Source organism: Vidua chalybeata, chromosome 11 (genome assembly GCF_026979565.1).
Source record: "Vidua chalybeata isolate OUT-0048 chromosome 11, bVidCha1 merged haplotype, whole genome shotgun sequence".
NCBI classification, from domain to species: Eukaryota; Metazoa; Chordata; class Aves; order Passeriformes; family Viduidae; genus Vidua; species Vidua chalybeata.
In genome coordinates, this window is record NC_071540.1 from 20,913,063 (window position 1) to 20,937,345 (window position 24,283).

Below are 24,283 nucleotides of genomic sequence, written 5' to 3' on the forward strand. Positions count from 1 at the left end.
TCTGGCCCTACATCTGTGTCCCTGCTGTTCCCCATCAGCCTTTGGCTCTGGCTTTTCAGGGTTGGTCTTTAGTCTCCACATGTGCAGCATCCCTGGACCATCCTGTGCTGGGGTGTGGATGCTCCATCTCTGCTGCCCTGCCACCAGAGCCAGCTTTGAGGCTGCTCCTCGTTGTTGTGCTGGCGATAACGGCGCGGTCGTGCTGCGCTGCAGGGACGCCCCAGGGTCCTCCTGGGGCTCAGCCTGATGAAATAATTTCATTAAAACAGAGTACATTGCAGTGCTGAGTAAAAACACAATTCCTCTTAAACAAGGTGGCAGTGGGAAACCAGAGTTTACTGAATTCAGGACTGGATCCAAGCACTGTGCTCTAGGCCAGAGGGGCCTTGAGCAGGCTCTGCTCGCCTTACTTGCTGCTGGATCATAGACTGCTCTTCTGTCTCTTGGCAAGGACATGGTTTAGCAGTGGCCTTGGCAGCAGGGCATTAATGGTTGCACTTGAGGGGCTCAGAACCCTTTCCAACCTAAACAATACCAGCATACTGTGGGTAGTCATTGTGGCTGTTTTGGGTATGGGCAGGACAAGGAGGTCGTTCCGTGCAGGAAGGGAAGGCCTGTGAGAAGAAACACCTTTACCAGCCAGTGAAGGTTTTGTCTCTGCCATCCTTGGGCAAAGCCACTGGCTCTGATGTCACCTGGAGCTGGTCACACTGTGTGTGTGAGAGCCAGCTGCAAGCAGCAGGGAGCTTCCCTCCAGGACCTCACCTGGCCCATGGACGGGCATTTACAAAGCATTCCCTGGATTTTACAGCTCGAGTTTGCTTATAAACAACACTAACTGTTTGTTTCTTGTTAAAATTTACCTCATAAACAAATTTTACTGCCTTAGTTCCAGGCAATAATTGTTTAATCCTGACTTTCTCATACCCATAACGCGGTGACTGTAAAGCTGTGGTTGGCACTTTATGGAATTTCTTGGTGCTGTCTCCAGCCACGTGCTGCTCCCAGAGAAGTTTTGCTCCTGGGAGGGTAGCTATGACCCTCCCCACCGAGGAGGCTCTTAGTGGGAATGGCATAAAACCAAGTGCAGTGCTTTGCTCTGCCTGGAAAGATTTAAAACACAGAAAATCCCAAAAGAAACCCAAAAGTCCAAACTAAAAGCAGGCTCCTGTTTCTGAAGTTTAACTTTCTGATGTACCACTGAGGCTGTTCTGCTATTTACAACCCGTGGCACTCTCTCGTCCTTCTTGCTGAGTAGCAGGGAAACGCCCGTGGAAGTGACTGCTTGTATTGATTAGCGAGACAAGAGAGAGTTAGAGACCCTCAGCACTGCCACTTACAGTGGGCAGGAAACCCAAATTGACCAGTAATAAAGTGTGTGAGGTTGGTTGAGGCGGCTCCTGGGGAAACGGCCTTCTCGGAGTGGGGATGCTGGGGGTGGAGAGCTGTCAATTACCCGTGTTTGATGAGGACTAAGTAAACGTGCTCTTAAAGCAGCCTATTGAATGGGAGAGAGAATGTGCTGGGGCTGGGTTCCATTTGCAAAAGTACTGCTGCAAAGTTGGAGGAATGGATGTTCTTGGACCCGTGAGTAAGTGCTGCCATCAGCAATGACTGCAGACCTGGGCATGAATTTTGTCTCTTTGTTGTGGCCTCCAGTTACAGACAGGAGAAAAGTGACATTATTGTTAGTCCCCCGTTTACCAGTAGTGTAAAAAAGCTTCAACGCTTGCTGGAATGTAGAGCGGGTGTGTCAGAGGAAGGCAGAAGGCCAAGCCAAAACTGCTTGGGCCATCACAGGCAAAAGGGCAGCAAGTTTTGAGAATTGAAAGTAAGAATAATCAGTGACAGTGAAAGTCTTGGACATCTAATGTGGCAATTATTGGGAATTATTCAGACCCAGAATATGAATAATTACCTAAGTGGGATCTTTTTATCAAATGCAAACTGTCCTAGTGCAGAGGATGGATGCCAAGTGTAAGTTATCACCTTGCAGACTGGCGTGAAGAAGTATAAAAATACAGCAGAGCACATAGTGATAAAACCAGAGAGGCCAAATCATCAAATAGGATGCCAGATGTATCAAAATAGCAAGAATAAGAATGCTAAGAGAATGAGGGATGGGAAAATAAAGAGAAGTGTAGGATCACCATTCAGTGGAGAACAAAGAGAATTTTGAGACAGCCAAAAGTTTCTGTATCATCTCTCTTGAAGCTGCCCGTGGGACAGCAGTTACCATAATTAATGCCCTTGCCAAAGGGGTAAGATCTGAGTCCTGAAGAGAGAAGAAACAGCTTAAATTGTCCAAGAGAGCTGTTGTCAGAACTGTTGGTTTCAAAACTCATTAAAAGAATATGTAGAGCCTAAACAAACTCAGAACTAGAGGTGGCTCGTTTTGAAGACTTGTGCAGGGAAGGTGAAATCCTGGAAGACAGTTCAGTGTCCTGCCTTTAGACAGGAGTTAGAGACCAGTCAGGTAGCCTCCAGTTCCTGCTGAAACTCTGGGAAAAGCAACCAAACTATTTGTGAGCACTTGGAAGATGACAAGGGAATGAATAACAAACAGACTTGACAGAAAAAATATTGTCTAAGCAACACAACACCTTGTATGGCAGCGTACCAGGTGTGGGCAGGGAAGGAGCACTCGCTGTCGGAGATCTCCACTTTAGGAAGGTTTTTGTCACTCCTCACATGACTTTATTTATTAGTAAGCTCAGGAAATTTGGTTGAAATGAGGGGGAGGGGTGTAGAATGGGTTGAAGAATCATTTTTAGGGCGAACTTATCACTGTCAGAATGGAAGGAGGTATACACTGAGTTTTGGCAGGGGTCTGCCCTGACCCTGGGTCACTGCAGTGTTTGCTTTAATGAGCTGAATCACAGAGTAGGAAATACATTTACTGAGCTTTCAGACAACAGAAAGCTGAGCTAGTGAGTACCTTCAGTGATAGCTGCACAACTCAAAAGTAATCTGACAGGTGGGAGTGATGGTTTGGCAAAACCAGAATTAAATTCTGTAGGGATAACCACAAGATCTTCTTAGGGAATGTTTGTGATGTGGTAATGTGCTAATAGTAGTGGTTTCTTGGCCAATTGCCCTGGTGGTGGCTTCAAACCTTTCGTTATCCTTCTGCCTTGAGAACTGAGATTGTTTTCTAGCTGTGTCCCTCCAGTCTGGTTCTGTTTGTTTATTTAGGAGTAAAGCCTAACACCTTCCATGAATCCCCCTAGGATCCTTGAATCCGTGTGTTGCATGAACCATTCAGTTAGAGGCAGTCAGTGACACTGCCTTGCTTATTATTAATTTGTTACAGGCAAAACTCCATCTCTGTTTTTATGGTGTTTGTGGTACTGTGAATGTTCCCTCTTTTCCCCTTCACTGCCCCCCAAAAGCTCACTTCAGCAGTATGAAGTCAACCATACTTGGAGTGTTATTAAGTAATATTCCTTATTACAAAAGGCACAGGGCTCCCTTTAATGAGAGCTTTAGTGCTCCCAGCTCGTGTCACTGTCTGGGGAGCCCCTTTCCTCTGTCCGTAATGAGCACCTCCTCATTTGCACTGTCCCTGGATTTATGGAGGGACAGGAGAAAAAAACCTTCCATTTATTATGTCTTAAATGAACTGCTCCCAAAGCAAAACCAAAGAGAGCAGTAAACTGGTGCCTCTGCATTATATAGTTTGATTTTTATGGAGCTGTATCATGATGTTCTGCCTCACCTAAGCAGGGTGAGCACAGGCTATAATTACCTCTTGTGAACCCCATTTTCTGATAACCTCCCTGGCCTCTCCCTCTTCAGGATGTTGAATCTGTCAGTTAGGGGATTTTATTTGTTCTCACTGATGGAGCTGGATATGGTTAGAAGCAATAAAGCTCATTTGAGATCTCATTTACCTGAAAAAATGGGGCTTGCTCCCTGAATTTGAAACAGAGAAAACATTCCAGTTTTGTGACTTTTACTCTACTATACTTGAATTGTTTCTGTTAATTCTCTCTCCTTATGTTCATCCTCACCTTCTCCTGCTCCAGCTGCACTCAGTTCCCCTCTTTGGTAGACATCCCTGCATACCCTAAGAGTTAACTTGAAAGAAAACACATTTTTATTGATGAATCCCAGTTTAAAAAAAAAAAGGGCTTTAAGGTCAAAGCCTTCCTATGTAGAGGGAACAGCCAGGCAGTAAGAGCCGTGTTCCTGGGCTGAGATGAAATCCACGTCTCTTGTGCAAGATGAACTGACATAATGGTGTTACTCCTTGCTTTTCTGACTTAGGGAAAAATGTACTAATGCCCAGTACTAAAATGTACTGGGAAAACAAATTCCTTAAGGTTTTGTTATAATTTAACTGCTTCACAGGAGTGTTTTGGATAAATGGAACTGTGCCTTTGATGTAATCAATTTAAAATAAAATTTGAGGTGTAAGAAGGTGATTTCATGATGGTGGGTTTTGTTTGTTTGATTTGGTTTTCTTTTGACTTTGGCTCACCTTAGACTTCTTTGTGTTCCAAAATGTGGAGCCACCTAAACCCTATTTTTCATCTGGATATCAGCAGTCCAGAGCTGTCTGTCTAACCTATGGCAAAAAGCAGAGATCAATAATAAATGGTCTGCTGCCTTCCTGCTTTTGCTGCATGTGTTTTCTCTGTAGTTCAAGGGTTATAGAAATTATAGTTGACAAATTTCAGCTACAAATAATATTTCTAACATTTTGCATAAGGTCTTAAAACCTTGTTATTTATTTCCTTTCTTGCAAGAGTCAAATAAGAGGCTTTTACATACCAAGGGAAGCGTTTTTTTTAGACTTAAACTTCAGAATATTTTCAATATCTGCAACATTATCTTTTGAATAATAATTACCTCTTATATTAAATTATAAGACAGCAGGATTCAGGATTAGATCTCTGCATATTATTCTAGTGAAGGAAATTATGACAGGGGTCATTTTTTAGAATTATGTAGGAGGGTAAAAGGTCCCAGGCAGCATTAGAAGGGAAGGCGTTTATAATTAAATTGTAATTTAGGCCTATGATTTATAGTTTTCTCAATGAAAAATTTGGTGCTGTAGAGAGATCCTAGGAGGAACTTTAGTGAGATACAACTTAATGAAATAATAAAAAGAAAAATGATTCTGGAATAGACTGTATTGCAGTGGTGCCCATCGGGATGCTGCAGTGGAGCTGCGAGCTGTCACTGTTTCCCTTCGGAACTCCCTTTGCCAGGGCGTTTTCCAGGCACTGGAGTTTGTTTAGGCTGAAACAAGGCATGGAAGGTTTCAGATCAAGGTGATTTTCACAATAGATACCTTTTAGACTCATTTAGCTCATTAAAACTTAGGGAAGTGTTCTAAACCATGCAAGCTGTCAGTTCAGGACAAACTGCTGTTTGTTTTTGTTGTTGTTAGTCAGGAGCTGCAAGAAAACCCCGAGCCTTGTTCTTCTTAATTTGTGAAGCCATTAGAGTGTGGATGCTGAAAATCTGCTCTGAAGTAGCACCCATTTACCTCGAAATAGCTCATTTCTACCTAATGTGCAGAGGAGTTTGGAGTTTCAGTATTATTCTGCAGAACAGATAGCTACTGGAATTTAAAAAAGAGTATTTTTATAGTTATTTTTATTAATTAATGGGCTAAACTCCTCCTGACCATGATGAAGAACTATTCTACTGGCAGGAAACCATTAATACAGAAAGGTTAAATGGTTTGCCAAAGGTAATTGAGGCAGTCAGTGACTGATCTGACACCAGGAGCCATCTCTGACCCGATCTCCTCTGGCAGTAAAACTCTGCTGGACTGGTTTGCACAGTGGCCAACAGCTCTGCCTTGGGTTAAACCACATTTAGGTTAGAAAGGACTAATTTGCATTAAAAATTACTTTAAGGAAGGGATGTAGGCTCAGACATTGTTTTAAAATACTATTTTCTTGTGCAAACTCAGCAGTTTTTCCTACAAATGGTAGGAACAGTCTGGCTCAGACTACAAAAATATCCTTTCTTTCTTTTTGTTTTTCTCTGCAATTGATTTTTGTGTACGCTTGTAGAAAGTCAACAGGTAAGTTTAGAGCGTGGGTTTCAAGATCAGCTCCTGGTCTTTACTATCCTCAGATTAAGGCACTGTATTAGTCTTCTGGTACTTAAATTTTTTGCAGTAACTTTGAATGCAAATAAGTATCTGATTGAAATAAATGTACTAATAAGCACCCTCTGATATAAATGAAATTGCTGGAATTGTACCTGGGCAAAGGGTGACGTTTTCCTTGTCACAGAAAGATGGGAAAGAGGATGTGACTTAAAAATACCAGATATGGAACTCCAAAAGAAGGAAAGATCCTGAACCAGCAAAATTCTCTTGCCTTCCCTCTGAGAGAGTTGCTGAGAACTCAGGAGCTCCCTGCAGGTCCAGCAGGGTTGGGAGGGGAAGGGTGGGCTCCCCGAGGGGCTGAGGAGAACCCAGCACTGAGACAGGGAGCACCTGCCTTTGTCATGATTGATACTATTTATATTTTAAACATTCACTTGAAAATTAGCCAGATATCTGTTTATTTAACTTGTGCACAGAATCTTCCCAAGTATCCAAATTTAATGAAAAAAAATCAGCTTTTTAAAGGCTGTGTGTTCTTATAATGGATATTTAGGAATGTTAACAGATAATGTTATGTATTGGGAAAAAAAAATCTTAATAACACAGATTTTTTTTTGGTTTCTGGGTAAATAACAGCTACTTTAGAATTTATCTAAATGAAGAAGTTTTGCCACAGGCTCTAGGATTTTCAGAGGGGTATTTCATTTTTTAATGCATCAAATTAAAAATAAAACCCAGGGTAGCCTTTTCTTTTCTGTTTTCCAAGCTAACCTGAAATAGAAAAGGTTAAGACATACTTGAAAAAAGGGATATTTCACCCTAAAGAAGAAAACGTTTTTCTGCTATTTGCAGAAAATGATTCTTTTTCCTGTAGTTTTGTGAGCGTTGCTTGCGGTGAGTGTTGATTATGGAAACATTTGTTTGCGATCTCGGTTTTTAACCCCTGGCTGCCCTCGGTGGCGGTGCCGTGTTTGGCGCCTTTGTGTGGGGCGCGGGATGCGGGAGCGGCGCCTTTGTTCAAAGCGAGAGGTCGCGGTGATAACGAGAGGAGCGCGGGGCGTCCGCGGGGCCCCGAGCGCGATACCGGCACAGGGACACTCGGTGTGCGGGGTCAGTGTCCAGAACAGGGGTCACTGTCCGGCACAGGGACACTCGGTGTGCGGGGTCAGTGTCCGGCACAGGGACACTCGGTGTGCGGGGTCAGTGTCCGGCACAGGGACACTCGGTGTGCGGGGTCAGTGTCCAGAACAGGGGTCACTGTCCGGCACAGGGACACTCGGTGTGCGGGGTCACTGCCGGCACAGGGACACTCGGTGTGCGGGGTCAGTGTCCAGAACAGGGGTCACTGTCCGGCACACGGACACTCGGTGTGCGGGGTCACTGTCCGGCACAGGGACACTCGGTGTGCGGGGTCACTGCCGGCACAGGGACACTCGGTGTGCGGGGTCACTGCCGGCACAGGGACACTCGGTGTGCGGGGTCACTGCCGGCACAGGGACACTCGGTGTGCGGGGTCAGTGTCCGGCACAGGGACACTCGGTGTGCGGGGTCAGTGTCCAGAACAGGGGTCACTGTCCGGCACAGGGACACTCGGTGTGCGGGGTCACTGCCGGCACAGGGACACTCGGTGTGCGGGGTCAGTGTCCGGCACAGGGACACTCGGTGTGCGGGGTCAGTGTCCGGCTCAGGGGTCGCGGCCCGGCCGGACCCTGCCAGCCCCGGCCCCGGCCGCCCTCGCTTCAGCGTGTGTGGCTTCGCAGCCTCGTGTCACTGCTCGCCGGGCCTGCAGGCATGGATGGGAGAGAGGGAAGGGATCTTCCTGGGAGGGTGGGCAGGCCCTGGCACAGGTGCCCAGAGCAGCTGTGGCTGCCCCCGGATCCCTGGCAGTGCCCAAGGCCAGGCTTGACTTTGGGGCTGGAGCAGCCTGGCACAGTGGGAGGTGTCCCTGCCACGGCAGGGCTGGGATGGAGCGGGCTTTAAGGCCGTTCCACCCCAAACCGTTCCCTGTGGCTGAATTTTGACTCCCGTGCCTGTCGCCACCAGCCGAGGCCACCCCGCTGCCGCTTTCGTGCCGCGTTCTCGCAGCCCGGCGCTCTCGGAGCCCCGCACGGGTTCGCGGGCACGGGCCCCCAGCGGGGCCGTCCGGGAGCTGCGGAAGGCGGTGCCGCCAGCCCGCAGCGCGGGGAACGCTCCGCTCAGCTCCGCTCAGCTCACTCAGCTCCGCTCAGCTCAGCTCAGCTCAGCTCACTCAGCTCAGCTCAGCTCAGCTCACTCAGCTCAGCTCACTCAGCTCAGCTCACTCAGCTCAGCTCACTCAGCTCAGCTCAGCTCAGCTCAGCTCAGCTCACTCAGCTCAGCTCAGCTCAGCTCACTCAGCTCACTCAGCTCAGCTCAGCTCACTCAGCTCACTCAGCTCAGCTCAGCTCACTCAGCTCAGCTCAGCTCAGCTCACTCAGCTCAGCTCAGCTCACTCAGCTCACTCAGCTCAGCTCAGCTCACTCAGCTCACTCAGCTCAGCTCAGCTCACTCAGCTCAGCTCAGCTCAGCTCACTCAGCTCAGCTCAGCTCACTCAGCTCACTCAGCTCAGCTCAGCTCACTCAGCTCAGCTCAGCTCAGCTCCGCTCAGCTCAGCTCAGCTCAGCTCACTCAGCTCAGCTCAGCTCACTCAGCTCAGCTCAGCTCAGCTCAGCTCAGCTCAGCTCACTCAGCTCAGCTCAGCTCACTCAGCTCAGCTCAGCTCAGCTCACTCAGCTCAGCTCAGCTCACTCAGCTCAGCTCAGCTCAGCTCCGCTCAGCTCAGCTCAGCTCACTCAGCTCAGCTCAGCTCACTCAGCTCAGCTCAGCTCAGCTCAGCTCAGCTCAGCTCAGCTCAGCTCACTCAGCTCCGCTCAGCTCACTCAGCTCAGCTCAGCTCACTCAGCTCAGCTCACTCAGCTCAGCTCAGCTCAGCTCAGCTCAGCTCAGCTCACTCAGCTCACTCAGCTCAGCTCACTCAGCTCAGCTCAGCTCACTCAGCTCAGCTCACTCAGCTCAGCTCAGCTCAGCTCAGCTCACTCAGCTCACTCAGCTCACTCAGCTCAGCTCACTCACTCAGCTCAGCTCAGCTCAGCTCACTCAGCTCAGCTCAGCTCAGCTCAGCTCAGCTCAGCTCACTCAGCTCACTCAGCTCAGCTCAGCTCAGCTCAGCTCACTCAGCTCAGCTCAGCTCAGCTCACTCACTCACTCAGCTCAGCTCAGCTCAGCTCAGCTCACTCAGCTCACTCAGCTCAGCTCAGCTCAGCTCAGCTCACTCAGCTCAGCTCAGCTCAGCTCAGCTCAGCTCAGCTCAGCTCACTCAGCTCAGCTCACTCACTCACTCAGCTCACTCAGCTCAGCTCAGCTCAGCTCACTCAGCTCAGCTCACTCACTCACTCAGCTCACTCAGCTCAGCTCAGCTCAGCTCAGCTCAGCTCACTCAGCTCACTCAGCTCACTCAGCTCAGCTCAGCTCACTCAGCTCAGCTCAGCTCAGCTCAGCTCAGCTCAGCTCAGCTCACTCAGCTCAGCTCAGCTCAGCTCCCCTCCCCGTGTCGGTCGCAGCGCAGCGCGGCGAGACCCCGGCCAGAGCCGGAGCGGAGCGCAGCGCTCCTGGAAAACACCGCCGCGAAAACCAGTCTGCAACCTATGAAATGCTGGGAAACGCTGCGCTTCAAAGGAAAAACATCAAGTCTAAGGTGGCTTAGACTGGCTACCCAAAATTAATAGACATATTTGACCTTAATCCGTCTTCCTGGACAAGTTTAATTATAGCAATTTCTTAACTTCAGCTCAAGATCTTGCTTCAGAAGTGTTAGTGTTATTTCAATGTGTGGGGTTTTGTATTTAATATCACTGTGTTTTCGAAGGAGAGGCGAAAATTGACTGGACTGGAATCACCCAGGACTTTAGAGATGCCCGTGATTAATTTCTCTTTCTAAATAAATTAATGTTTCTGAGATGAGATTGAATTGGGGGCGAGAAGGAAGAAATTAGAAATACTGTTTTAGAGCAAAATTTAAAAGGGAATTTATTTTGGAATGATTTTATTCCCTTTGCGCTCACAGCCTGTCCTGGCAGGAATCTTTCAATGTAAACCATTTGCCATGAGCTGATGATTAAAACCTGATGATGTACATGTTGATTTACACCAACTGGAGTCATAGCATTTGTTTTAGCCTTTATTTTTTTGTCTTCTATAACTTAAACAAAGATGTAAAGGTTGGAATATCTCTGTGTAATTTGAAATATAAATATTTGAAGATGCAAAATGTGCTACCACGCAGCCGTGTGTGGGTAGCAGTGGTTCCTCCTGTGATTGCTGTTAGTGCCAGCTGTGTAGGGACTGGAGCTGTTGAGCCTCTTCCCCGAGCCTCAGTCCTGCCTGCAGCATCCTGGGGACTTTTACTCTGCCCCGAAGAGCTCCAGGCACCGTGACCCACAAACCTGTACAAAACTAATGACTGCTAGGGTCAGTCATTTGGGTCAACTCTGGTTCTGCTTAGTTGTATAAAAATGCATTTCTGATTTTCTAGAAGTCTTAAAAGAGATGTTTTATCTCTTACAGAATAGATATGATTTTGCCATGTTTTCTGTTTTACCATGCTTTCTCTGTTTACAAGAAAAAGCTGAAAATGCAAAATTTTAGACATGAGCTGCAATTTTGCATCTCTATTTTCATAAATTTGACACCTTTTATATGAAATAATTTCAAGTTTTCTATTAAAATGGAAAGAAATAATCAGTGCCTTAGATTGAAGCCTCTAAGAAAGCAGTTTTTGAGCCATGCTGATGGTGTAGAAAAACTCCTGGGTTATATAAATAAAAAATCAAACTGTTTTCCTCTATCTTTGCATGGGGCTGGTTTGTGAGTGGGATTCTAACAGAGCAGATGGACTCGTTGCTTGAGTGCACTTACTTTAGTTCCACATCTTCCCCAACTCCAGGAACTTGAACTTGTCATTATCAGCCCCAGAAGGTCAATGCATTACCCAGGGTAGCGGCTCTTTCATGTGCCCTTTCTGAGGAGGGAAAAACCAGCTTTTAATCTTGGCTTTTATAAAACACTCTGTGTACTGGATACATCCTAACTTGTCATTTCCTCGTGTGTTTTAGTGCTGGGGAGAGCTGGAGATGCTTTGTGATGCCACACAGATACACACGTCCGCAAAAGGCCTAATCTGATGTGAATCTTCTATAAATAATAAACAACAAATAGGCTCCTTTTAGTTATATTAGCCCCAAAATAGGTCATGTACATTTGTTTTAAATGCAAACTTAACAATAAAGTAAATTCCCTAGGTGGAGAATTTGATGTGTTTGTGCAAATTTTCTGGACATAGTACAAAAAAAAGCCAGCACCTATATTTTACCATTTAAAATATTTATACATTGTCTCTTAAAGTCCTGTGTTTGAAATACTGTTTATAATAAACTCCCTAGGAGAGAACTAATAGTCACAGGTAAACACTTGCCATTTGTTACTTAAACATAAAGTAATCTTTAACTTTTTAAAGAGAAACTTAGTGTTTCCCATTGCTTCCAGAAAAGTTGTTGCCTTTGTCAGCTTCCTGCCTCCAAATATTCTGATTTTCTTCCACCACATGGTCTTGGAGTTCCATGGGCTTCTCAAGGAAGGTGATGGAGAGCGAGCCTTGTGTCACCAGGCTTTGTCCCTCTGGACCTCCACTGGAAATATATGATTTTCACATAAAAAAGGCTGCAAAGGCTGCCATTCTGTTAGTGCTCCCTCAAATATAGATCCTAATATGCTAAATTCAGTGGTAACTGATAAAAGAAGGAATATCTGAGGAATGGCTGATTTATTGTGGTTGGAATTAAAATGGCTATGACACTATTGCAGTTTTCATACCATTTCTGCCTACTACAGCTGTGTTTGGGTTTTAATTGGCATCTGTAAGTGCTTCTGAAATACAAATAATAAATATAGGATGTCTCACAGTAGAACTAGACAAAGGTAAGGGGCTGCAAACGGCAGTGCCACGTTTTCCAGCTGGTGTTGTTCTGTGGAGCGAGGTGGGATCTGAAGTTGTGGTGTCAGCCATTGTAACACACATAATTTCTCTGTCCCTATTCATGTTCATCCCCAAGATGCATTGTAAAAGTGTAAATCCATCACTAGATAATTTTCAGTTCCATTATTTACCAAAATGAATACTTAAGCAAGTCATTGTTATTAGTGGGATGCTATTGTTGTTTCTCAGAGATAGGGCCTGCCAGGGGCTTGAGTGATGTGCACTTGAGTGTTCTTTCAAGATCCTTGTACCTGTTTCATTTGGGAGGAGCTTCACTCATGTAAAATCAAACAGAAACAATTTTAGTAGCCTCTGAAAAGAGAAGAAGGGAAAATGGATATTAATGAACTATTTAATATTCTGCTATGGCAGAGATGCAGTGATTTTGCTGTTGACACTTTTGCATGGAATTAAAGAGATCTGGTGGTTGTTTTACTCGTCTGTCTTTGTTCCTGAAAGACTTTTCAGTGTCATCAGATTTGGTTTTGTAACCTGAGAGAGATTTTACAGACATGCAGACAAGAAAAAAAAGCGCTGCTTTTTCATGAAATTCATTGGTATTCAAAACATGGTCCTTTGATGAATTAGAAATTTTGGCTAAAGCTTTAATGAGATTTTTATTTCCTGAACTTATGTTGGAGAACGTGTGAGCCACGATTCACAATTCTGAATAAGGGTGGGCTTGGTTTTTCCGTTCAAGAATGTTTCTGGCTTGTTGTTTATTGCTCAATACTGTATTGATTGGTGAGTTGAGAAGTTCATGATGAAGTGGAACAGTTTAGAGCTATGGATCTTTCCTTTGTGCCGTGTAAGGGGTGGGGAGCCTTTGGCTGGAGGCTGCAGGAGAGCCTGTGGGGGCTGTGCCAGGGAGCAGCCGTGGCTGCCAGCCAGCCCTGGTGGCCAGGGCAGGGGCTGGAGGTGCCCCAGAGCTCTGCCCTGGGGGCTCTGCCCTGGGCCTGGGGGCTCTGCCTTGGGCCTGGGGGCTCTGCCTTGGGCCTGGGGGCTCTGCCCTGGGCCTGGGGGCTCTGCCCTGGGCCTGGGGGCTCTGCCCTGGCCTGGGGGCTCTGCCCTGGCCTGGCTCTGGTGCTCTGCAGCTGCTGGGCTGGAGCACTGCCTGCACAAGGAGCTGGAGAACCCTCTGTGTTTATTCGTGGTTTGTAGAATCTCTCCTTGTGTGGGTGGTTGCTGGGGACAAGTAGTTTGGGAAGCTTTCCAGAAACTGTCATTGAGGGGTCTTAGGTTTTATAATATTCCTTGTGTTCCCATGCTGTGCTACGCACAAAAATTCTCCTGACTCAAGAACATTTGAGTGCTCTGCCTTACCACATTTTGAAACTCACGAGTGTTCCAACCTGTTAAAAGTATTAGGAATATTCAGGTAATCATTGTACCTTGTCTTTTGATTTACTTTAAATCAATTTTTTTTTCCCAGTGCTTACAGAAATGTTTTGGTGTTGACTGAAAAGAAGGATGTTATGGAAGATTTTTTGTTAGTCATGTGGACAAGACAAAATTCTGTTTGTTCACATCCAACCTCAGCTCAATGTGTGTTTTCCATTTCTTTGTGCCAGCTACTTTCTGGATTTATCCTGAACGAGAAGAGGAATTACTGAATTGATGCCCAGGCAGTGAGTGTCCTGTGTTAGATGCTACGGTCCAGAAGTCCTTCATAAATGGTGAGTAAACCTCTAGCTTTGGATTTCCACACTGAGTTTTAGCTTTATTTCAATGAGTTTTAGGTGAAAGCTGTCTGATTTTCAGCTCTCAGTCTGCAGATTTGTGAATTGTGACCACAGTGTGAGTTGAAATCTTTGCATGTGGATTATGGAATTCTGTATTTTCAGAACTTATCTCTATATTTGAGCATTGAAGGCCTATTCCAGAAATAGTAAATGTAGCAATAATTGTGATCTTTATAATTTTATCTGACAGCTGCAGCAGTCAGTGATCTGTCTGTGTGAATGGCTCCAGACTATGGAGGTCTGAACAAGTGGTTTTGGGAAGAGAAGCTTTTGTCCACACTCTTACACTGTCCTGGGAGAGGAATTTCTGAAAATGTGGTATAAATGCAAATCTGTTTAAAAATACTAAAAGGCCTGTGTGCTAATGCTAGTTGCTTGCTATGGGCTGGTTGGGGTAAGTTTGCTGATGATGTAGTCAGTGTAATTTTATTTTGATGTATTCAAATACAGGATGCAGTATTATCTGAGAGCACGGGATCTTTCTCTTCATTATCCACTGCTAAGTGTTGCTTTGCTTCTCTGCTGTCAGTGTTATGGTAGTCTACTTGCGTGTTCACTTTTGGCCAAAATACCCTGAACTGGAGGGGGCTGGGAAAGAAGAAGGTGCTTGTAGACAGGTTTGTGGAATCACTGCAGTAAGTTTTAAATGATGTATGAAATGAAAAATTCCTGTCTGATGCACAGGGCGAGCAGAGCCATTGATGTCTGTGAAATCGCTGCTGCAGAGGCTATTTCAGAGACTCAGGGTGGTTTGGGTTGGGAGGAACCTCAAAAATCATCTCGTTCCACCCCCTGCCATGGGAACACCTTCCCCTAGACCAGGTTGTTCAAGTTTTTCTAATAGTATTTCAGAAATGCCAACTTTTAATTTTTTTATACAACTCTTCTGCTTTTGAAAGGCAGAAGTCTTTCGCAGCAACAAAATTCATTAGAAAAATCTTTCAAGATGGGTCATCAATAAATATCCTAAGGCAGTTTTCTAGGTTTGTGTGGGTTTCTGAGCCTGAGCAGCACTACTTTACAGAATGCCATGTGGGTGTGAGGATGCTTTGAACTGTCCTAAAGTGAGAATTTTAAAAGTTGAAGGATGGGATTCAAGATCAAGAGCCCAGTGGTTTGTTTGAGAGGTAGAGTGGGTTTAGGAGCTGGAGTGGAGTAAGAGCCAGGAGTGCAGGGTTTGGGGGAAGGATGGATTTGCATGGCTGGTACACAGCAGGAGCTCCAGGGCAGCAATGAGACAGAACATTCTCTGATTCTTAGTCACCCAGACTGTCCTCCTGCATTTCATGACGTGGCTCCTGTAGGGACAAACAAGGTGGTTTCAGTTCTAACAGACACAGGGGATCCAAAGCAGCATTATCCTGGCTACTCAAACATCTGTATTTCCTAGCAATTGAGTCTGATACATCCGTGCCAGTCTGCAAATGGGCTTTTGAGAGTTTAAGGAATGTGGACCTGCACAGGTAACTGCATACAGTTTTGCATTTTAGTTTCATAGATGTTCTAGAAGTGCCCTTTCAGCACCCTTTCAATGTAGCCTTTGCATATTTAAGTCTCTTATCAGAGAATTTTGTTGTATTTTTAAAATGCTGGTGGTCAGGATTTTTTACATTATTACTGAAAACAATAGTGGAAGAGAAATAGTTTTTATATTGTGCCATCAGGTTCCTTAGAAAGGAGAAAACAGTGCCTGAAGAAATTGAGAACACTTTCATAAATCCTGCTTTGGTGGTTTTTTCTCTTTTTGTTTTTTTTTTTTTTTTTTTTTGTGTTTGCCAAGGTTTCATGGTTAGTTCTTCTGAGGAAAGGGATCCTCGTTCCAGGCCATGGACAGCTTCTGGCCTTGAAGTTGAAAATGAAGGTGTTACCTTTATGATCATTTACTGTATGTAGTATTTTGTGTTATTACAAATATAAATTAGACTTTGCTTTAATTGAAATGGAGGGGTTTGGAATGCATATACCATGGAAAAAAGGAAATCAGGAGTTATGTGATGTTTGCAGGGCAATTATGTAACAGGCCATGATAAAACAAGAAGCAATAGCGTGAATAAACCAGATAGTAATTTTTTTTTTTTTTACTGAAATTGTTTGACACAGTAAAGGACTCTGCTTGATTACTGCAAAGCATTTAATACTGAATCTGAACAGGTTTTGGCCAAATTTGGGTGTGAATCTTAGTCTCTGAAAAATAGACCCACAAGAAAGTGCTGCAAGCTGTTCTTTCTGGAGTCCTGCAGAGCAACTGGTGCTGTCAGCCCATGGAAAAAGCTTTTTGCAGCAGATTGTTTGCAAGAAGTGTCGTGCAACAAGCTTGTGTGCCTAAAGTGAATTTATCAGGCTGTCTGGAAGTTACTTGTTCTTCAAAGATCAACCTTCTTTTATACATATTGTTTGTGGCTCTTCTGTATAAGTTACCTGTGGTTTACTGGAAGTGGGCTGGAGAACCAGTGCTAGGAGATGCTGTTGATGGAGCAAGAGTTTGGGATGTTAAATAGGAAGAACTGGATGACTTTGAAGAAGTGATGGAAATCAGGTGAAATTGAATAGATTCAAGTAAGAATGGCTTTCCTGCTGGCTGGAGGGGCAGTGTTTTCTCGGGAGGAGGGGCCAGGAGCTGCCTGTGGTAGGACTGCCACCAGCACGATGTGAAAAAATCAAGTGCCACTCTCAGACATGCAAAGGAAAAAGTAATTCCAGAGAGGTTTGCAAAATACTGGTGCAGTGGTAACAGCAGCTGGCAGGAGCTTATCTGTTACTGAGGGAAAACGTGAAATCAGGACTGTGTCTTAGTCCAGGAACAATGCAGGGGGATCTCTGGATCTCACCATTGCTCAGGGCTGCAACAATTAACACTGAGTCAGGACTTTGTTTTCCTTTAACAAGGAAAGGATGATGGGTCATTTCTCCTGATGATGCTCCACAGTGCATTTGAGATAAATTATTTGGAAATCCGACAAATTGGAAGAATAACAAGAAGTGTAAGATTACTTTTTTTTTTTTTCCCCAACTGAAATGTGTTAGAGCCTCTATGACACTGGTAGCAGGTGAAAGAGGAAAACAGTTCTTGAACTCTTTGCTAAATTGATAACTAATCAGGGTGCCTTTTCCAGAAAAGAAAGAAGAGTCCCATTTTGCCTGGACTCTGTCTTTGCTATTTTCCTTTTTCAGAAATAGAAGATTAGGAGGTGTCTGCACCGATGTGATAAAACGTTCCTGTGGAATTGTATTGTATTTTCGCCTTGAGTTGCTGGTGAAATGAAGTTGTTGGCTTTCAGTGCTGCTTTGTTTTTGACCCCTTTTTGTGAATTCTCTGAGGAAAGAAACATATTCCCATCTTTTATAGTAATCAAATTTATCTGGCATCTCTCAGCCTCTTGCATTACTTATGCTACAGTTGACCAGCCTTGGGAAGGGTTTAGTGGGTTTATTTATTTATTGTTCTAAAGTGAAGGTTTTTGACTTGAGGTCCCCACGTAGTCCATGGGGATTTGAAGAGAAAAAAATGAAAGTGCTTTCTGCCATTATTTTGATACAGTTATTTTCTGTGAAACTGTTTAAAAAATACCCCAGACTACCCAAAACCTAAACAAAGTCCCCCATTAGTCCAAAACCCCCAAGAAACACTGAGAAAGGGAAAAACTTGATTATCTTAGTTGTGTTGGAAATTCAACTTTGTCAACTTTCTTTTGCCTCTTCTGTTTCTCTTGCTGTTTTGCCATCAATTTCTTTAGATGATTGAAAAAAGTAAAGGTTGATTATAAGGGAAATCTGGGATATCATCAATTATTTTGATTTCAAATATGATTTATTTGACTAACAGCCTTAAAAGCTGGGACTGATTTAATTTTGTTTTAAGCTCATGAAATCCACAGAAGGCTGACCTGGCCATCTTCTCCTCATCTTCTGCTTTGTAAGTCTCACACAGTAGCTGCCCTCTGATTCTTTGATTTTATGCTCTTTGAGGAGCAAACAATGGTAGTGTGAAAATGTTCATATTAGGTTTCAGATGTATATACCCATGTAGAAGGATTTTTTGTTGCAGGAGAAAAATCAAATCCTTGTCACCTAAACTGCTAATTATGTTTGATAAATGTATGGTATATGTTTAATGCAAAGAGAATTTAAGAAATAATACACCTTGTGTAATTACAGCGACCGAGCTACTTCCATCAATCTAATTTTTCTGATTCAGGTTCATTTGCATTGCATTATTTTTATTAAATGAGCTTTCAGTGGAGCCCTGCTCCCTGTCAAGAAGAAGAATCAAACACTGAAGTATTTCAGAGTGCACCAGTGGGGTTTGCAGGTGACACCACGGGGCTGGCTGCAGGCACGTCCCCATCTGGGCACCAGGCCCTGTGCCCGTCAGTGCAGCACGCCCTGCTCAGCCCGTGGGCACTGCCCTGCCCTGGCACAGCCCAGCAGCTCTGGTCCTGCTGTGGGCACCCAGCTGCTGCTGCTGATCCAAGGAGCTCTGCCCTGCTGGCAGTCAGTACCAGCAGTGCCACCCATGCCCTGCTGGCAGTCAGTACCAGCAGTGCCACCCATGCCCTGGTGCAGTCAGTACCAGCAGTGCCACCCATGCCCTGGTGCAGTCAGTACCAGCAGTGCCACCCATGCCCTGCTGGCAGTCAGTACCAGCAGTGCCACCCATGCCCTGCTGGCAGTCAGTACCAGCAGTGCCACCCATGCCCTGGTGCAGTCAGTACCAGCAGTGCCACCCATGCCCTGGTGCAGTCAGTACCAGCAGTGCCACCCATGCCCTGGTGCAGTCAGTACCAGCAGTGCCACCCATGCCCTGCTGGCAGTCAGTACCAGCAGTGCCACCCATGCCCTGCTGGCAGTCAGTACCAGCAGTGCCACCCATGCCCTGGTGCAGTCAGTACCAGCAGTGCCACCCATGCCCTGCTGGCAGTCAGTACCAGCAGTGCCACCCATGCCCTGGTGCAGTCAGTACCAGCAGTGGAGGAGCTGCTCAAGGCAGCTATCATACATTTCCTGTCTGTTCCTCTGGATCTTTGCACATTTTCTCTCCTTTCTGTCTCTGCAGCCCTTGTGAGCTGTCACTGGTTTTCACCATAATGCAGTGTGGGAATTCTCCCATCTGATATTTAGTGCAAACCGGCCTCCCTCGTTGCCCCCACCCTATTTCCAAACTTGCAATTAAGAGAACAATAATTTGTAACCCCATTTCTAGTCACAATACTGTTAACATTTAGTGTATTATTATTGAAGGGGAATATAAACTTAGGTTAGTGTATGTGTGATTTTATGTAATAATTCTCTTACAGTTACCTGCCATGGATAAGTTTCAATTTGTTGCTCTAGAATGGACTCACTTTTAAAGACAGGACATTGATACTGCCTTGGTAATTTAATGCCTGAGAGCTGAAATAAGTTAGAGAGAGAAAGCAGGCTTCATATCTGAAAATACCTGTCTATATCAGATCCAGAGCTGTTCCTGCTCTCCCGGGGTGTCTGGGGGGGTGTGAGACACCCTGAGCAGTCAGTGCTGCAGCTTGCTTGCAGGCACCTGCCTGCCTTTTGTGCTTTTCCTGTGTGTGAACTTCGGATCACTTCCAAATTCCTGAAATCACAACAGTTAGACCATGTCAATTTGCTAAGTGCTTTCGGAAGCGCTCTTTCCTAACTGGAGGCAGCTGTTTGGAGATGCCTGTGGGAGCAGACATGGACTCGGTGCCCTGGTGGGCCCTGGGGAAGGACAGCTCCTCCTGGCCCGTGTCCGTCACTCCGGGATCTCCCTTCCCGAGTTCAGGAGCCTGAAGACTTTGGAACTGGGGAAAGCGTGTCCTTTGTGGCACAGCTTGAGGGGTGCTGGACAGGGACGGCAGGCGAGGTTTTGGCTGATGGCAGACCCTCATCCTGGTGACCACTGTCCCACTTCAGCTTGTGCTCCTCAAGGCACAGCCTCTGAAGTGATTCTCTGAATACCACCGGCCCCGTCTCCAAAAGAGCCCCAGGATGGCCTCTGGTGGGAGCAGCAGAGGGCAGGAGGTGGCCCTGTTTGCCCAGCAGAGCTCTGTGGCATTGTAAGTGTGTGACTGGGAGGGAGAGCAAGCAGGGCTCTGCTGCTCTCCTTGGGCACGGATCTGTTCATCCTTGTGTCTGGAAATGACACTTCCTGCAGGACTCCCCACGTCCCACCTCCCATGCCCGTGCAGTGGTTAACGTCCTGCTTTGCCCTGGTGCAAAGCAATGCTGCTCACAGAGCAAACCTGAGGCTTCTCCCTGTCTGGGAATGGGGTCACTTCCCTCAGGAAAACACTCTCCTGCCCTGGGACCCCCTGGCAAGAGTCCATCAGACAGGGATGAAAACTTGTTTTGTTTAGAATCTAGAATCCTCCTACTCAGTTGCAGATTACAGTTTGGAGAGTTTCCTTTAAAGGACACTGACTGCAGCTTTTGTTACTTCAAAAGAAGTAGGGGATATTCCACATATGTTCCCTTGGTGTAATGATTGTTAAAGACATTTTCCCCCTAAAATAGCTGGAATTCATTAAGTCCAATTCATTGGCAAGAAATCTGTGAACTGAGTGTAAATTATTAAGTCTCAGGACTAGTTAAAAATAGTTCATAATGTGCATTAATTCTGTGGAAAACAAAACAAAAAAAAAGAGTAAATAATTTCCATTAGTTTAATGGAAATGAGATAATGGCACAGTTTCTCCAGTGTGTTATAATTGCACAGTTTATTTGAAGAATAAGATTCTAGAGTCCTATAAGGAACTCCATACGATTGTTACTACTGTAAACAATCATAATTATTAAAGGTTTTTTTCAGGCCTGCACAGTCACTGAAAATTGTTAAAACTCTTGCACAAGACATCTGATTTTTATTTTTTTAGGTTTTTAATGCTTAAACCAATAATTTTCAGCTGAAGAGAGAATGTGGAAAGGTAGTTGCTGATCAGATGGCCTAGAATAACTTGAACTTTTCCAGTTTCTTAGTGGTGTGCAGGAGCTTTGCTGACGTGTGTGTTTGGTGATGAACTCACTGCAGTGAGCTCAGCAGCCCACTCTGTTCTCTGGGGTCTGAAATGGGGGGCTCGGTTCCCTGCTCCAGGAGCAGCAGTCTGGCAGTGAAGCTTTGCCCCCAGGTCCTTCACAAGAACATCAGAGAAACTCTCTGAAGTGCAGCTCGTGGATTATTGCATTGATTCTAGATTTGAAGGCCAGGAAGGAGTGTTAAACCATCTCATCTGACACCCTGGATAACGTGTGCCATTAAAATGAGCCCTGTTAATTCTGCATTCGCCTCAAATCCGTGTTTAAACAGTCCATGTTGTGCTGGTTCAGCTCGTGTTGCTGTTCTTCCCTCACCACTCAGACTTGGCAGGGTAAATCTTTGTGTTGGAGTTTCTTCCACTTCGGCTTCTGCCAGGCCAAGACATTTTAGATTTGTCAATCAGCTCGTTCTCACAGAACCCCAGACTGGTTTGGGTGGGAAGGACCTTAAATCCCAGCCCTGCCATGGCAGGGACTCCTCCTGCTGTCCCAGGCTGCTCCAGCCCCAATGCCCAGCCTGGCCTTGGGCACTGCCAGGATCCAGGGCCAGCCCCAGCTGCTCTGGGCAAAGCCTGGAGGGTTTCTGCCCGTGCAGATTATTGTGCAAATGGGTTAATGAAATCTTTTATTGTACTAAAAAATAAGGGAGCACTTTTAATTTTATCCTTCCCAATACTTATCAACCAAAACTGTTGTCTCATCAAAACTACAATCTGGGCGGTTGTTGTCTCTCAAAATCCTGGAGTGTTTCTGTATCATTGTACCATGGTGAAAGAAATTAGCTCTGTCACTACTTTGGGGGCTTTGTTTCCATTAAATATATTTCAGTCTAAACAGGATAATACTTGTTTCTATTTTTGTATAAAACAAAATATACATGTGTTATTGTTTTGACAAACTCAGACACTGCGGCTCTCTGTTCTGTCCTAGTATTTAATGACATCTTCCAGATTTCTTGGTGTCTTTGATGCTGTTGCAGAAGTAACTACCTGTGTAAGAAGGCAAATATTTTGTAACATTAGAAAAACTCTATAAGGGAAGAAAACGCTCAGTAAGCTATTTCAATGATCTCCAGAGAAAGGCCTGGGAAAAATAAATTACTTTCTAAAGTTTGGGATGCACATTTAAAATGTGATCTGGCGATTTTATTGGATTATTTGGATTTTCTTTTTAATTGGTTCAATTTTATTGAACTACTTGAAGTTTTAAGCTATATGGTATTTCTGCGATTTGTGTATCATTAAGCTTCCAGTTCAATTAGCTTATGGAGCAATTAACAGGATGTTAGCAGGTGATTTAGCAGAGGATTAATCGCTGCCATGGCCTGGGGTAGAGCCTGGGAGGGTAAAGGCACCTCTGATCTGGGCTGTGCACAGGACTGCCCTGTTTGTCTCTGGTTGTTAAAGAACTTCTGTGATTGACTCCTGTGCAAAAGAGCTCCATACTGCAACTCTGAGGATCTGTTCTAAAACAGATTGTCTCGTTGGTTTAATTGGACCTGAAAGTTTGGCAAAAATTGCAGCCTGTTTCAATCAGAATTTTCAGGCTAATCAACTATAGTTTTTACCCAATCAATCACTGAGAAAATAGTGTTGTTTATAACACTGAATAGGTTATGCTTTAAAAAAATATATTAATCAGTGATTCAGAGAAATTAAAATCCTGAATGCCATGAAAGTGCATCTCTGTGGATGTAATTGATAATGCCTTTGAAATTAAAGGCCTTTATAACAGTTTCCTTATCTGGTATTGCAGTTTCACTGCTGTTCACCAGCAAACCAGGTTTTATAACTAAAAAAATTAACTGCAAATCCCTCTGAACTGTGGTGTTGGCTTTGGTACAGGGCATGAAATAATTTTTCCATCTTAGCCCGCCGTTCTCCGAAGGTCAGCCTTTCAATTGGGCTGTTACTGTCTTGCTGCAGAGTTTCCAAGCTACGTTAATTTTTGGGCTGCCATTGATGGATGGAGCAGTTGGAATTCTGACACGCAGCAGCCTGACTGGAATGACCTGCAGAGGCAGATGTCGGCCTCTTATTTCATGCCCGTTTGTCAGAAAGAAAAAACAGCTTTTTTTTTTTTTTTTTTTAAGCAGTCCTGCTTTTCTACACGGAGAGAGCGCTTGTGGGTGGCTGTGCTCTTGATACACGTACATAGAGAGGCATATAAAAAAATCACATTTATTTATCATTGCTGGAAAACCTGGTGGAGTCTCTTGAGAATTTGTCAGTGCCCAGTACCAAGGATGTGCAAATTCCAGTGTTTTCTGTGCTGCAAACCAGTGTGCAAGAATCATCTCGAGAATTTATTGTTTCATAAAAAGCTTTTATTTTGCCCACAGACAAGCTGAGAAAATGCACATTGTTCTTTTGTGGTACCTGGGAATTTACAGTTTCAAAAGAATTTCCTTTGTGATCTGCTTTTGAAGATTCATGGTACATCAGAAAGATTTTCTGTTCCTTGTCCAAAATTTCTCTGTGAGGATGACACAGACCCTTATTGGGTGCACAGGGCTGCTCCTTTCATGTGAGAGCCAAACCCTCATGCAGAAATTAACTTGGGGAGGGAGTGTTTTCATTAAAATATAAAAAATCAATTTAAAGGACTGATGCAGACAGAAAAAGCTGAACTTTCCCAATTCACTTGTACAGGGTCCTGAGGGAGAAGTAATTTATTTGGTTGATAAGGGTAGAAAAAATGGAAATATTTAAATTAAAGAATGAAAAATCACTATAACTGTCGGGGTTAAATGTGAGCAGATCTCAGTGAAGCCTTTGAGTGCCTGTCCTGCCTTTGGACTCTGCCAGGGACATGGAGGGAAGGAATTCTGGGGTGATTCTGTCACCTTAGTGGAGCAAATACAAGTTTTGCCATTGATTTTGGTTGGACCAGAATTTTACTTTATGACCTTTTCTTTATTTCATCATTCTCCAACTGAGATTGCTTTCCTTTTCTTAGTAAATTTTAAATGCTTACTTTTAATTTTGGAACTAATTCTTTGTTCCTAAAATTCACAGAGGACATAGAAAACACATTAAAGAAAAAGAAACGTAATTTACATCTGTTGTGGTCTGGCTGGAATCACATAAGAGTCAACTCATTAATCATAAAGGTATGAAAGAGTTGTGCAAATCTGCAGATAACAGAAAAATCTATTGTATAAGTAATGATTGGTGCAGGTATACTTTGGTGACAAACCCAAATAATTTTTAAGGTCATCTTTTGTCATTAATGTACATTTTAATACTCGATAATCCAAAGTTGTGCCTTCATTTAAAAACATATAAAGAACTGTAAGTAGTGAAAATAGGAAAAGAGTGGGAGCCTGATCTGTGTGTAATGTAAATAAATAAAAGATGTGTGTTTTTTGCAGCATGTGTCCTTGTCTG

At 44.5% G+C, this 24,283-nt stretch overlaps 1 protein-coding gene across 2 annotated transcripts in view; it reads left to right on the forward strand.

The window, feature by feature from the left end:
* The window catches only part of ZFHX3 (zinc finger homeobox 3), a 448,729-nt gene that overhangs the window by 114,643 nt on the left and 309,803 nt on the right, over nt 1-24,283 (forward strand). For both annotated transcript variants that reach the window (XM_053952496.1, XM_053952497.1), the window contains exon 3: nt 13,695-13,799. The gene's annotated coding sequence lies outside the window, so the exon portion shown is untranslated. The remainder of the gene's footprint in view (nt 1-13,694; nt 13,800-24,283) is intronic.